The sequence below is a fragment of the Phyllostomus hastatus genome, unplaced genomic scaffold (genome assembly GCF_019186645.2).
Source record: "Phyllostomus hastatus isolate PE091 unplaced genomic scaffold, TTU_PhHast_1.1 phas_scaffold_46, whole genome shotgun sequence".
Taxonomy (NCBI): domain Eukaryota; kingdom Metazoa; phylum Chordata; class Mammalia; order Chiroptera; family Phyllostomidae; genus Phyllostomus; species Phyllostomus hastatus.
The window spans coordinates 23,019,840-23,035,450 of record NW_025334032.1 but is presented as its reverse complement, the minus strand read 5'-3'; the positions used below and the strand labels follow the sequence as shown (position 1 = coordinate 23,035,450).

Here is a 15,611-nt window from a genome sequence, read left to right as displayed (position 1 = left end):
GGAATACTTAGAAAATATAATGTATAAAAGTAGACTCAAAAAGAAAAACTATATGATCATAAAACCTTTAGAGAAATTAAATCAATAGTAAAAAAGTTTCTAAACTAGAATTTCAGGTGAAGGTAGTTTCACAGATGAGCATTACTAAACATTCAACATTTCAGAAACCAGAAAAAGATGGAGTACTCTTCAATTGGAGTACTTTTTCTCAACAAATGTACTGACTCTTCCTTCAAAGATAATGATCAAAGAAGTAGATCAAACAAAAACCTGTGCTACTGCTAACAGAGTTGTGATCAGGTGACACAGCAAACAGACAGAAACTGGACCAGAATTATGCCTTCAGAAGCATAATGAAGCATGAAGTACCAGAGGTGCTTCAATCCCTCTGGTCCCAAACATAGAACACATTTTTTGAAACAAGTGTCCCTAGTATGAGATCATGTGAGCCTTTCAAGAAAGAGCATAGATCTAGAAATATTCTCTATCAGTCATGACCAAGAAGGAGAAAAATTGATACCTGCTGTCCACAGGCCACAGGTAAAAGGTAGCTACTCACCCAGTACTGACCAAAGTAGAAACATCACACTCAGAAATGAAAACTCTCAACTACATCTCAAGCAGATGGGGAATAAATTACCTAAACCCTCATCATTGCTGAAACCTTGAGAGGATGAGCAAACTGGACTTAGCAAATTAACCCAACAGAGATCAAGCAAAATTATCCGTAAAACCACCCTCAAAGAGAAGCCTCCACAATCCAAGTAAGGTCAGGAAAGCTCATGGAAGATAACGTCCAGTAGGAATTTGTCAACAATAGTTAAAAGCATGTACAAAAATCCAGAGCTTGAAAATAGGGAGAAGTCTGATGGAGAGAAATAACAATAATTAAGTAACAATGAAACTCTAATTTAGAATAGATTTCACATTCAAAAGAAAAAAAACAGGAAAGAAGCCATACAAAAGATTTTCAGAGCATAAATATGTATCTTTACATAGGAGATACATAAAAAGTAGTGATTGAAAAAATTCTTAAAAGTAAACCAGACATATTTTCATAAAGTGTAAATTAAAATCTGAGAAAATTACCCATAATAAAGAACAAATCAAGTATAATAAGAATAATAAGAGCCACTTTTTTTGTAGCACCTGAGAGGTGGTCAGCTGCTTCAGAATGAACCTGAACATTTCTTTCCCAGCCACTGGTTGCCAGCCATTGAAGTGACAATGAACACAAACTTCATACCTTTTATGAGAAGCCTATGGCCACAGAAGTTGCTGCTGACACTATGGGGGGAAGAATGGAAGGGTTACGGGGTTCAAATCAGTGGTGGAAACAACAAACAAATCTTTCCCATGAAGTAAGGTGTCCTGACCCATGGCCATATGTCCCTTCTCCTGAGTAAGGGATATTCCTGTCATAGAGTGGGGATGACTGGAGAAAGAAAGCACAAATCTGTTCAGGGGTTGCATTGTGGATACCAATCTCAGTATTCTCAACTTGGTCATTGTAAAGAGAAAGGGGAAATATATTCTTGGGCTGCTCACTGATACTACTATGACTCATCACCAAGGGTCCAAAAGAGCTAGCAGAATCCACAAACTTTTCAATCTCTCCAAAGGTGATGAGGTCCACCAATATGTTGTGAGAAACCCCCTAAGCAAAGAAGGTAAAAAACCTAGGACCAAAGGACTGAAGATTCAGCATTTTGTTACTCCATGCATTTTGCAGTACAAATGTCAGCATATTGCTGTAAAGAAATGATAGGCTAAGAAAAATAAGGAAGAGATTGCAGAATGTGCAAAACTTTTGGCCAAGAGAATGAAGACCAAAGAAAAAAGTGCCAGGAATGGATGACCAAGAGACATAGGTTGTCCTCTCTGACAGCTTCTACCTCTAAGTCTGAGTCCAGTAAAAAATGAAATAAGAAATAAAGAAATAAGATCAAACATTTTTAAAAGAATGATGGGGAATGTAAAAGAGTATATTAGAAACACACATGATAGAATAAGTAAGTCAGGAATTGCTTACTTGTAAGAACAAAAGGATCATTCACCCAAGTTTACATCAATAAGAAGCCCCAATCTGTGTTCTGCAGCATTTCAGAAACATACTAATACTAATTCTATTACTAATACTAATTCTATCCAGAAATACTAATTGTATTAGTATTCCTAATAGGATAGGGGGAAAGGAATATTAAATTTAAAAATTGACAGAAAGTTTCCAGAATTGAATTGAATTGAGGATATTAATGCTCAAATTGAAAAATCACAGAATTTTAGAGATACAACAACAAAAGAAAGCATGACTAGCGTATAACAAACTATAGCATCTTACAAGATGATCAGAGTACTCACTGGAATGAGTATTACTCTCAATACACTAATCTGGAACTATTCCTGAGTTTGGCAAGAACACCGTTGAGCAATGTGATAAAATAGATCCCTGTTGTTCTAATTTCATGTTTACAGGCCCTTGGGGATTGCCAAATTGCTGTGACAAGGGGACAGATTGATGCTAGTTCTGCAGATAGCCCGAGCCTCATACTCTGTTGAGAGCATAATGGTATCACCCTGTTCATGTGTCAACTGTTGGCTAAGCCTGAAACTAACTAGCTACCAAAATACCCTGAGTGGGGACTGCCAGGGCTTGAGGCAAACCAGTAACCATGGTCACTGAAGGCTTCTGGACCCTACCACAGGGGCTACCTGGCAACACTTTATTGGCTCCTCCTTACCCCAGTGTTACTCTTTTTACTCTCATCTGTTGCATATAAAAATGTGAAAACAGAAAAAGCTTTGTATTTACTATGATTATAGGTTTGGTAATTTCTAAAAACTTGTATTTAATAGTCTATTTGCAGTTACTTTATTGATACTTGGTATGAATGTTTTGAATTTTTCAAAGCCAAGCATTACAGTGACTGTTAATTAATTTCTAAAGAGCTGGTGCTTTTTGATTAAACATTGGGAATTGTGCTCTAATTCTATTGAGAACGTGGGTCTTCTTCAAAACTGTGTTCTAGTATGTGATTGCTTTTTGTTGAAATGTGCTTTGATTGCTTGTGTGCAAATAAAGAAGAGCTTTAATTGTAGTGAGTGTAATATGTGATTCATGATTACTATGTCATCATTACTTATATTTTATATTATATGCCTTTTTTTCCGAATATAAAAAGGAGCTTAAAAATCAACAGCTATATTGCATTTTAATTCAGGTCTTCTTATATTTCTAAGCAATAATACTTTACATATTTACAAATATTTTAAATATTCAATACATATTGTGTCTGTGATACTGACAGTTATTCATAGGATGCCTTAGGCCTGGCCATTGGCTACCTCTCCTGCCCATCACTTGGCATTCCCAAATAACTGCTGACTGTGGGATTCTATCTAGCTCTTTCCCATATATTTTGTGTTAAAATGTAGCTATATAATCTTACTGACCAATGTGACCCCAATAAATTCAATTAAAAAAGAAAATACTAAAATAATAAACTAAATAAAATGCAGCTTTTTTTTTTCTTCAGGAAGAAGTAATTTTCAGTCAGTTTTCAATATTATCCTCCAAACTAGTATTATCCATCTTACATTCAGAAAGCATTTCCCAAGCTTTGCAATGTAGGAAAGGACTGCAACTATGATTTCTAGAAATCATGCAGATATATTCCTTACTTGTGTATTGATTTGGTAACCTCACTTGCAGACTTCTGCCTGTTACTACGATTGTATGTCTATTCTTATTTTAGAAAGGACCATTACAATTTTGATGTTTCTTTATTCCATAGCATACTGTGCTTGTTTTCCCCAAACTACCTATCAGCTGGCATGGAATTGACTTTGATTAATTACAATTATACTGACTCCTTAAGACATTCTGACATAGTATGTAAACTTTTTAAAAAATTTATTATTATTCTTTCCACCTGAAAATCCTTTATGTTCTTTTAAATAGAGTTGAATTGATAGAAACTTAAAAAAAAGTCATATTTATGTTTTGATAAAAATAGAAAATTACCCAAATTCATCCCCCATGAAACACATGGATAACCAAAAAAGAAATCTGGTTTTACATGAAGGAGGAAGATGGGAGCTTACACTATGAATTCTGTTAGTTAGTATATAGATTCAAGATTTATTTACACAGACTTCTCAGTTTGTTAAAGGATAAAAGACCATGAAAAACCAGTAACTAGAAACACTTAATGCAAAATAATGACATTGTAGATTATTATAAATGATAATTATAAGTAGAACAAAGACAGATGATGAAATAATATACATCACCTACTTTTGCATCAGGTTCATAGTGTATGTTTGCCCATCAATTACAATGTTGTAAGACACCTAGCAGAGAGTATATTAAAAAGGCAAAGAAAAATGAGAAAAATATTAGGAAGGAATACTATCATTTTATACTGACAATAATTACATTTTAAAGCACACTAGTACAATAAAAAGAACAATGTATAATTTAACACTAGTGCATTTTGATGGAATTTGATAGTCAAATAATCACTTTCATAAGAGAAGTTGTAGAATAAAATGATTTGTGTAATTTCTTATCTGTTAACTTTTACATTAACCCAATAAAATAAAATATCAAAAAGTGATTATTTTTATCCAATAGCTGTATCTAAATAAAGATTGACACCATTATAAAATTTATGCTTAACATGGAAGAGTATAACTAAATTACTCAATGAAAATTTATATAGTAAAGCAAGGAATTAGCATCACATAGTGTATAATATCTATAGATTTTATGTGGTCTGTTTCAAGTATAGATGCAATACTTGTTGATCTATTTTGTTAATATGAGGATTAGGGAATGATATCTAACAAATGGACAATTTAATCTTTATACGTCTATTTTCAGAGCCTTTACATCTTTACAGTGCAGGTCTTCCAGTGCATGGGCATGGGGTGCATTCAGCTTATTTAGGTCTTTAACTCTTCTCATCTTGTTTGACTGTCTTCTCACGAGGAGATTTTGTTTATCTTTGTGAGATTTATTTAGATTCTAAGTTTTGTGCGGTGTAAGCTGTAACTTTTTAAAAATTCCATTTTATATTTTTGCTTTGTAGAATAGAAATACAATTAATTTTTCTATTTTGATCTTGTTTCCAGAGAATTTACTAAATATTGTATTATTTCTAATTTTCTCTAGATTATTTTGGATTTTATCTTGTTTACAATCATTTTACCTACAAATAATGATGGTGTTATTTCTTTCTTTCCAATTATCATGGCTTTAAAAATTTTTGTTGTTTTCTCTCTTTATTGCATTGGATCAGAACAATGATAAATAGAAAATGTAATAGGGTGTATCTTGGTTTCTATCTTGATTTCAGGAGAAAGGTTTTCAATATTTCAACTTTATGGATATTTTCTAAGAAGGCATTTGAACTTCTTTATAAGCCTCAATTAACTGTTATTTTAAATTATTCCATTTTTTGGCAAATAAACATTAAGGAAAACTACATAAAATTCCTTGTCACCAGCTACTATTTTGAAAAATAAAAACATTACAAGTATTTGAAAATACTTTTAAATACTTCTAGTTACTTCCCTTTCTTACACATTAGCTATGTGTTTTATATATCCTAGATTTTATGTTTATTTTCCTATACATACTTTTTATGTTTATACTAATTACAGTTTTTATTTAAGTAATAGTCTTGTTTTACATAAGTATTAACTTTAAATAAATGTAATCCTTCTTCAATTTATATATTTCATTGCTGGACTACCCCTGGTGCTTAAAACCCTCCCTCAGACATAGTAAGCACAACACATACAAACATTTGCTGTCATCATCATCATTAAAACATGTAGCTTTATCATTTATTTTCATTGTGGTATAACTGAATACAGCACAGTTTATGTATCTATCTTGTTGATTGTGTTTAGTTCCATTTTTCACTATTTTAAGCAATGCTCCAATAATCTTGGACATATTGTGTTATGCATGTTTCTAGGTATATGTCAAATTAAACCTATGAGTGGACTTTTTTTTTAAATGAAAGTTAAGTAGTAGTGCAATTTCACTTGAAATATAAAATTTCTAAACTCATTGTGCAAATGTAGACATTTAATTCATAGTAAGTATTAGCCTTCTGTTCATATGCTCTAATCACATTTTGTTTTGTTAGATTTAATTTTTGCTGTTGCTGATATAGGATACTACCTATCCTATTGTGTTTATTTGGCAATTCCCTGTAAATGTCTCAAATTGTAAATTTGTTTTTTTTGTTACCCATTCTTATTGATTTGTATGAGTTATTGATATGGTCTGAATACTCTGTGTATTACAAGGATTTCAAATTTCTTCTGTGAGACTGGAACGTTTTTTACTTTGTTAATGGTAGCTATGTATTTATATATTTAAATCTAGATATTCCTCAATGTTTTACTTAAAAATTTGTTTTTCTCCCCCTCTGGTTGAAGCCTTTCCATTATAAAGTCCTAAAAATAACCTTTTGTTTTGTCTTCTAAATTTTTAGTACTTTACTCTCAAATGAATGCATCTAAATTATCTTAAATGTTTTTGGTGTTAATGTGACATTAATATGGTATACAGTTTATTATTATTATTCTATGGTGTCATCCAGCTGTGCCTTCACCATTTATTACCCAGTCCATTCTTTATCCAATGAGTTTAATGCTAACATTGCATTGAAAAGTTTCTCCTGTGTATGGGTATTTTGGAGGCACTCTATTCTGTTCCACTAATTTCTCTGCCCTTAAATAATACCATATTACTTTAATTGCTAAAACTTTAAAATATACTTCGATGTGTCACCCCTTTACTCTTCAAAGTAAACAACTTTTGACCTGTTAGCATTACATAAGAATTTTAAAATCAACCTGCAATTCTCCATGAAATTCCTTATTGGAGCTGTAGTCAATCTACAGATTTGGTGAAAATTAAGTTTAGAATATATTGAGTATTCTCTACTGCCAACATGATCTATCGCTCCACTTTTACCAGTGGTTCAACAAAATTTTACAAAGAAAGTCTTTACCTTATAAATAACATTTATTGATAAGTAACTCATATTTTTAGCAAAAGTGTGTGTATTGTGTATATGTGTGTATATGTATATGTGTATTTTTACAATAAGCATGCTTTATAATAATGTCATTTACCAATAACTATAATTTATTATGTATGTAAATACATATGCTTGCATGTGTTTTCTCTCTTTATCATTCTAAATTTCTCCTTATGTTCATATTTGAGTCTTTTGTTTTCCTTATTGTACTCCTAGGTTATAATGTCAAATATAATGTTGAATAGAAAAGGTATTACTAGCCATCCTTCTTTAATTCAATTCTACTTATAATTTACTATTTAGTTATACTATTAGAAAGAGACTTTTATATACAAATTCAAATATTTTAAGTCTTGGTCATTTCTTGTTTACCCTTTTCCCATGAGTTTATTTTTCTAAAAATTGTTTATCTCCTCAAGGTTTTCAAATTTGTTGACACATTTATTTATTGTCTTATTTATTTTTTAAAATTCCTTTCTATATATTGCTATCTCTACTGTTCCAACCCTATTAATAGTCTTTTTATACTTTTTTCTGTGTTGTCTTAAAGATTATTTAGCTGTATAAAAATATGGTTACACAAGCTTATTATTACTTATAATTTGTTTTGTATAATTTTTTATTTTTATGTTAGACCTGTATTTCCTTGTAATTTATGTGTTTTATATAGTGTTAAATCCAATCTGAAATATGTGTATTTTCTGATAAATTTAGTCAATTAATTTTTATTTAACAATTTTTGATTCCCTACCAGATGGTGACATACGTTCTTTTTACTTTTCAATGTATTACAACTATAATTACATATTCAATTTGTTTTGTTTTGAGTTATACATTGTAACTACTTTTTCACCAGCTCCTGTTTTTATGGCATTCTTTGTCCTACTTTCAATTTCTGAAATACACTATTTAAACTATTTTTTTCTCTTATAATCTGAAAGTTATTAATATAACCCTAATTTTTAAAGGATATTTCATTTGAGTAAATAATTCTGTAATGCAAATTTATTTAAAGTGAAGCTTTTATTTCACTATTTTCTCATCCCCATTATTGATTTTGAGAGTCTATTAGTGTATCTATTATTTCAATGTATATGTTCTTTTATGCCTGGCTGACTTTAAGATATTTTGTTGGCTTTGGTATTCTGATTTTACTCTGTCAAGGTGTTACATGATTTTTATATATTCTGTTGTATGACACCTGATCTGAGGATTTTTTTAAATCAATTTTCACTTAATATATGTTTAATGTAACCTCTTCAGGTTTTTTATTTCTCTTTTTCAGGAATTCCAATTATAATATACTTGAACCTCTAATTCTATCTTAATTTTCCTCTTAGTCATTTATATGTTGCCTCTACTTTGTCTCTTTAGTGATCTGGTCTACTTTCATATTAGAGTTTTTTATTCTCATATTATATTTTATACAACTAGAAGCTCCATTCAGTTATTTTTATTTTAAAAATCTCCTAGTCTTCTTGAGTTGAATATACTCTTCTATGATCTTTGTTATTTATTAATTATAATAATTATATACATGCTCTGTTTCATATTGTTTATAGCATTTGTTGGATCAGGAAGCCTTATTGGTTCAAAAATATGTTAATCCCTTACTATGTATTAAGCACTACTCTAAACACTGGGGATAAAGTCATTCACAAAATAATTTAATCTTTCTAAGATTTAAATAGATACAAATATTCAGATACAAATCTTTCTAATTAATTCAGTTAAGAAGACTGGAGAATCAGGGGGTGGAGGGAGCAAGCAAAAAATGAACATGGAGAACCATGTGGTGATTGTGGTGGGGAGGGGGGTGGCTGGAAGTGGAAGAGGGTATAAGGGAGTAAATGGTAATAGAAAAATTACAATAAAATGATAATAAAAAATAAAGAAAAAGACACTCAACCAAGATGAACTAAGATAGAATGAATAGTTTTAATGACTAATGTACTTGCAATAAAGATGAAAAAATCATCACATAACACTTCATTAAATAAAATGATTATTATCCCACATAAGGAAGCCAGAAGCTTACTTAACAATTTCCACCAAATACAGCCTGGTGAATGAATGAAAATATCTAAATGGATCAAGTCAGTGATTATTCAAACACACAATAGGGAAACAAATTTAGAAGATGGGATCTAGAACTTTGATAATAAGCATCACTGCACAATATGTCTATGAAACATTATTAATCTTAGTCCATTTTCAAAATGGCTTTTTTACAAAAAAAATGGTTTAACTAGGTTCAATGGGTTCAGCAAGGGTGCACAGATGAAAAATGCCAAGTTTACTTCTTAGGAACAAAATAGTCACATGGTTTTTAGACTATGAAAAACTGTTTAATTACATTTGATTGAACTCCTTCTCTTGATACTGGCTGTATTTTCTCTGGAATTGTAATTTGCACACGTAGTATTTCAGAATCTGTAAGGTGCAAAATGTTTTGTTAGAGCCATACCCATCACCTCATATCTTCCTTCATTATTTCCTCATCTAAATTCATAATAGTTTATATGCCACCGCTTAGTTTTACTATCTTTTCAAATACCCTCAATCCACAGTCTTCCTGGAATTACAAGACTTTGTAAAGAGAAACAGGTATATTGCTTTAGGAATATTGACCTGTGTGTGGTTAGCAGTAATCCTGAAGCGGTAAGACCAAGCACTCTCAGTACATATAAACTCAGGTCCTTTTGACCTTCCACCTACAGTGTCCAGGGGTAAAAATGCAGTGCAATCTATGAAACATCAATCCTGAGGCATCCATTCAAAGCATGCATGGTATCTCCCCTTTTTTATATTGTCCCAAGACTAGGGAGAAAGCCTCCTGGTAACCAATGTGGGTATTGGTGGTGGAAAGTGGCAATGTGGGAGTGTGCTCCGGTTTACAGACATGAACGCTTTCACAAGAAAGCAGTTTCCCAGAGGTATCTAGTCTCTCAGCGGGAAACTCATAGGAGAGGTCACATTGCTAACAGGACGAAGAGGGGTGGGATAAATAGTGCGCTTCCTACCGGTGGTCTGGAGCCCGATGAGCCCAATGAGCAGAAATGGAAAGCACAGCATGACTCGCCGTCCTGGATCCCAGACAGAATATTGGCAGTTAGCTTGGCTAAGAGGGCAGTTGGAAGCACGAGGAGACCCCTGCAGAGGCAGGTGGCTCTCGGAGCAAAGGTGGGTGGGGACAGTAGGCCTTGTGAGCTGTTGCACCTGGGCTTGGGCTGCGCTGATCAATAAATCTATGTGGTTGGAGGCTTCGACTCAGTTTCATGCTGCTTTGTGGCTAACAAAAAACAGAATCACTTCCAAATGGCAGGGTTGAAGAAACAGCTCGTAAACAGGAAGATTCATATATACACCTTACGTGAGCTTTATTTTAAGTTACATACACATATTTTTTTTCTACAAACCACAGGTGCACAGCTCAACTAATATTCAAGTAAACAAACAAGTGTAATTAGTACCTAGGTCCAGATCAACAAATAAAATGTAGAGCCACCAATGCCCCAGGCTGCCCTCTGATAATCATTACTTCTTAAAGCATAGATTAGTTTTGTCTGTTTGTGAACTCTGTATGAATGGAACCAATTGACATGTACTCTTTAAGGTTTGAGTTCTTTTATTATACTGATTATAATTTCCAAACATGTTGTAAGTAGCAATAGTTTTTTTTTGTTCTCATTAGCAATATTACCCATTGAATGAATATACTACCATCTGTTTTTCCATTTTATTGTTAAAATTTGTATTTGAAGCTATTAAAAACCTTATTTGGCTATTTTATTTCTTGTGCATGTCATTTGATGAACATATGAATTTTCATTTGGTATATTATTAAAGTGAAGTTGACTAATGGAGTATGCTTTAGTAGATAACTTCCACAGTTTTACAAGATAAAAATTATACTTTACATCAATGCCCAGAATTTTTTATCTAATTTAAATCATTTTGGTGGACCTGTAGATGTCCTGCATTTTGGTTTTAATTTTCATTTCACCTTTGTTGATTATTAAGTTAACAATTAGCACAGTTTTATATGTTTATTGGCCATTTATATAGGTTTTTTTGTAAATGCTTGTTTGAGACTTTGGTCTATTTTCCAATTGAGTGGCCTTGTTTCTTTCTTATTATATGTAAAATTTGTTATGTATTCTAGATATGATTCCTTTGTTGAATATAATAATTGCAAATATCTTCTATACCAGGGACTATATTCTATGGATTTTTGTAGATACACATTTATATTTATAAATTTACTTTTTTTTTCTCAACTTGCTGGAATTTTTATGATATGTATCTACCATGGATATTGAATTTTATAAAATTGAGGTGATCATATAAGTTTCTCCATTTTCCATTAATGTTGTGAATTCAAATTGTTGTTTTCCCGTATTGAAACAAGCTTGTATTCCTGGAATATACTCTATTTGGTCGTGATTTGTTATCCCTTTTATAGTTGACTGGATTGACTTACCAGCATTTTGTTTAGGATTTTTGCATCTATATTCATAAGAAATATTTGTCTGTAATTTTCTTTTACTGTAATTTATTGTCAATTTTTGTATCAGAGACATGATGGCCTCATAAAAGAAACTGGGAAATATTATCCCTTTCTTTTTCTTTAAAAGAGTTAGTGTGATTTTGTAAATACTTTCTTCCTGTAATGTTTCTTAGAATGTAGAAATGGAATAATTTGACTTAGAATTTTTTTTTGTGGGAAAGTTGGTTCTTTTACACATGAATCTAATTTTTTAAAAAATATTCAGATATTCTTTTTCTTCTGTTAGAGGAAATCTAATTTGTGATAAATTTGTACATTTATTCTGACTGGTTAGATATCTTGGACAAAGTTGTTCATAATACCCCTCCCTCCTCTATCATCCCTTTTCTCTGTGGCATCTCTAGGGATACCCCTTTTTTAAATTCTCAATGTTAATGTTTGTGAATTTTCTATAGATTCACAACCAGTTTGCCTTGGAGCTTTTATTTTTATTTACTTTTAAAAGACCAAAGTTTTGGATTTAAATTTTTTTTCTGTTATATGTATACTGTCTATTAATTAATTTTTTTTTTGTTTTTGTTTTCATTTTTTTCTAATTTGGGTATAATTTTTTCTTTTTCCTGCTAGCTTCTAAAAATGCAACTTTTTTCTTATTCACTTTAAACATTTTTCTTTGTAATATATAAATTTAAAACTATAAATTTAATCTAATTTATCAACAAATTTATAGTTATTTTTACTGTATCGTATTTTGAATTTTTTACTTCAATGAACATTTAGTTAAAAATATTTTCTAATTTTCATCATGATTTCTTCTTTGCCCCATATATTATTTAAATTCTATACATTTGAGGGTATTTTACTTACATTTTTCTCATTGATACCAAATTTAATTCCATTGTGGTTATAATAAAAATTTGAATGAGTTTCAGACATTGCAATTCATTGAGACAAAATTCATTTTTCATTAGATGGTCCATTGCAGACAGATGATTCCATATAAACTTTAAAATAATGTGGGTTAGTGTCAGTTATGAGTTGTATTATTCTACAAATGTCAATTAGATCAAAATAAATAATATAATTTTAAATATTTTATATCTTTGCCAATTCTTTTGCTTCTTTGTTCTTTTAATATTGTCAATTAAGAGAGTAGATTTTTCTATTATTCTTTTGTGTTCTATCATCTTGAGATTCTTGTATTTATATATATATTTATTTTGTATATACCCATTTGTAATAGGTATGGAACAAGGTTCAGGACAGGGTGTAGGCTGAAAAGTCCCAAAACCCCCACTAACATGGCTGGGGGAAGGGAGCAGCAGAGCAGGGCCATTGAGAGTTACTTTGCATGTCTAAAGAACTTGATCAGTGTTTTGGTAATGCTAATGTCTGTGCCTGCCAGGCTCAGAGCCAGGGAGATGGGCATGATTCTAACCCATGATGCAGCAGGGAAGCTGTCCCCTGCCTATAACACCTGCATAAGAGCAGGAAGGCAGTTCCCTTAGGTTATGTGCCCAAGCTTCCTGGACTAAGAATGGGAGTCAAGAAAAGAAGAAGAAACCAAAGTACTGGCAAATGTAACCCTTTGTGGGAGGAGTTGGAAATGGGGTTATGGGAGAAGATCTGTGCCAGGATTTAAACCCAAGCACTGGGAAGGCATGCTCTCTTAGCCATATGGGGGTCCTTGACATGCAGCTTAGAAATAAGCAGAAAAGCAGGATGTAGTAGCCGTGCGGGGTCTTGGCCACATGGTTTGAAAGGATGCAGAAGGACCCCTTTTGGCCCACAAGAGGAGGGGCCATACAGTTTTGGATTAAGAGCAAGAGCCTAGCTCAGCATGGACAACTGGGAGAAGCCAAGTGGAAATCTGCCTAGCTAAAGCAACAGACTTCTGTTTCTTTTCCTGAGAGACTGTACTTCTGAATGGCCTGGTTTGGCAAGGGGAGGCAGGTATGTGTGTGTTTGCAGGTGTTTCTTTTATTTTTAAGGGAGTGGGATTTAATGAAAAAATTCTGCCATCGTTTTAATCTTGTATAACTTCTGAATAAATAGTTCCTTTCCTTTTCCTGAGACTCTGTTGTTGGGATTCATGGGTATTTTTGGTGGTGGGCAATAGAACCCAGAGTGGTTCTGTTTCATGTTTAGGGATGGTTTGTTTTCTTGGTGAATTGATGTTTATCATTATGAATATCACTCTTTACCTGTTGTAATACTCTGTCATCGTCTATTTTGTCTCACAATTCCATAGCCAGATTTGCTTTTTTATAATGAGAATTTGCATGGGATATTTTTTAATTCTTGTATTTTAAAAGAGTGTCCTTATATTTAAAATATGTGTGGATGTGTGTGCTTGTAAATAGCATATAGTTTTTTTAAAATCTAATTTGACAATATCTGGCTGTAATTGAAGCAATAGGTCCATGTTGTTTGCTGTAAATTACAAAGATATTAAGTTTTCTTCTTTCATCTTACTAGTAGTCTTCTATTTTTTCTTACATGTATTTTTTCAGTTCTTGATCTTCTTAATGGAAGCCATTTTAATAATCCATTAGATCCTCTTTGATTTTAAATATACCACATATTCTTCTTTTCTTTAGTGACTGAAGATTATATATTATATATTCAACATATTGCATTCCATGTACTATATCATGCACAATGTAAGAACATGGCAATAAAATAATTTTATTTAGGTTTTTCAACTTATTATTGTCATACATTTTATACACACACACAGAGCAATTCTAGTTTAATGGAAAAATCAGGTGAAAAATATAGAGAGTTTCTACCTACATATGCCCCCCCCAATTTCTCCCACATCATCATTTGGCATTAGTGGGATACATTTATGACCATCAATGAACTTACATTGCTATGTTATTGTCAACCAAATCCACAGTTTACATTGGGGTTAACTCAGTGTTGTATATTCTATGGGATTTTATAGATGTGTAATGACAGGTATCTATATTACAGTAGTATACAGGATAGCCCCCCTATTTATGGCTTTGTTCCTCCTTTTAACCTCTGGCAACCACTGATTTTTTTTCTTACTGATTTTATTATTATTTTTCCTTTTCCAGAATGTCATATAGTTGGAATCATATAGTAAGTAGCCTTTTTAGGTAAGCTTCTTTCACTTAGCAATATACATTTAAAGTTCTTCCATATCTTTTCATTTTTTAAACATATGTAATTTTAATATTGTAGTTATTTAAATAATTTAATATAAATTTTAAATTTTATTTTATGCAGGTAAATTCTTTTCAGCTTTTTGTTTATAAAAATCCTCTTAATTTTGCCTTAATTTTAAAAAGTGTATTCCTATTGAATAAATAATTCTATACTGACAGTTATTTTATATTTTATTTATTCAATATCTTAAAATTTTTATCCCAGTGACTTTTCTTTCCATTGTTTTTAATGAGAAATGGTTTCTGGGTTCCATTACTTCTAACATTATTTTTAATGTTGTTCCCCAGAATATAGTTTTTAATTCTTTAAAAGACTTTCTTCTCTTAATTTTTGGTTATCAGTATTTGATGATGTGCCTAGAGATGTCTTTTATGTTGATTATCTTTAAAATTTGAAGAGTTCATGGGGGGCATGCAAATGGGAGGGAGGTGGAGAAGGCTGAGGGGGGTGGGCTGGGCTGGGATGGGAGTAAAAGGCAGAAAACTTGTACTTGAATAGCGATTAAAAGTTTTTAAAAAATGATATAGTTTTTAGGGGCAGTGATTTCACTTCTGGGGATATATCCGAAGAAACCACACAAAACACTAAATTGAAAGAACATATACACCCCTATGTTCATTGCAGCATTTTTTATAGTAGCCAAGATTTGGAAGCAGCCTAAGTCCCTACCAGTACATGAGTTGGTAAAAAAGTAGTGTTACATTTGTACAGTGGAATACTATTCAGCCATAAAAAAGAAAATCTTACCTTTTGCAATTGCATGGATGAACCTATAGAATATTATGCTAAGTGAAATATGCCAGTCAGAGAAAAATATGTACCATATGAGTTTACTTATA

At 31.8% G+C, this 15,611-nt stretch overlaps 1 pseudogene; it reads left to right on the top strand.

Moving 5' to 3' along the window:
- The first annotated feature begins 1,174 nt into the window (after nt 1-1,174).
- On the top strand, nt 1,175-1,923 carry LOC123807709 (annotated as a pseudogene).
- Nucleotides 1,924-15,611: the final 13,688 nt, after the last annotated feature.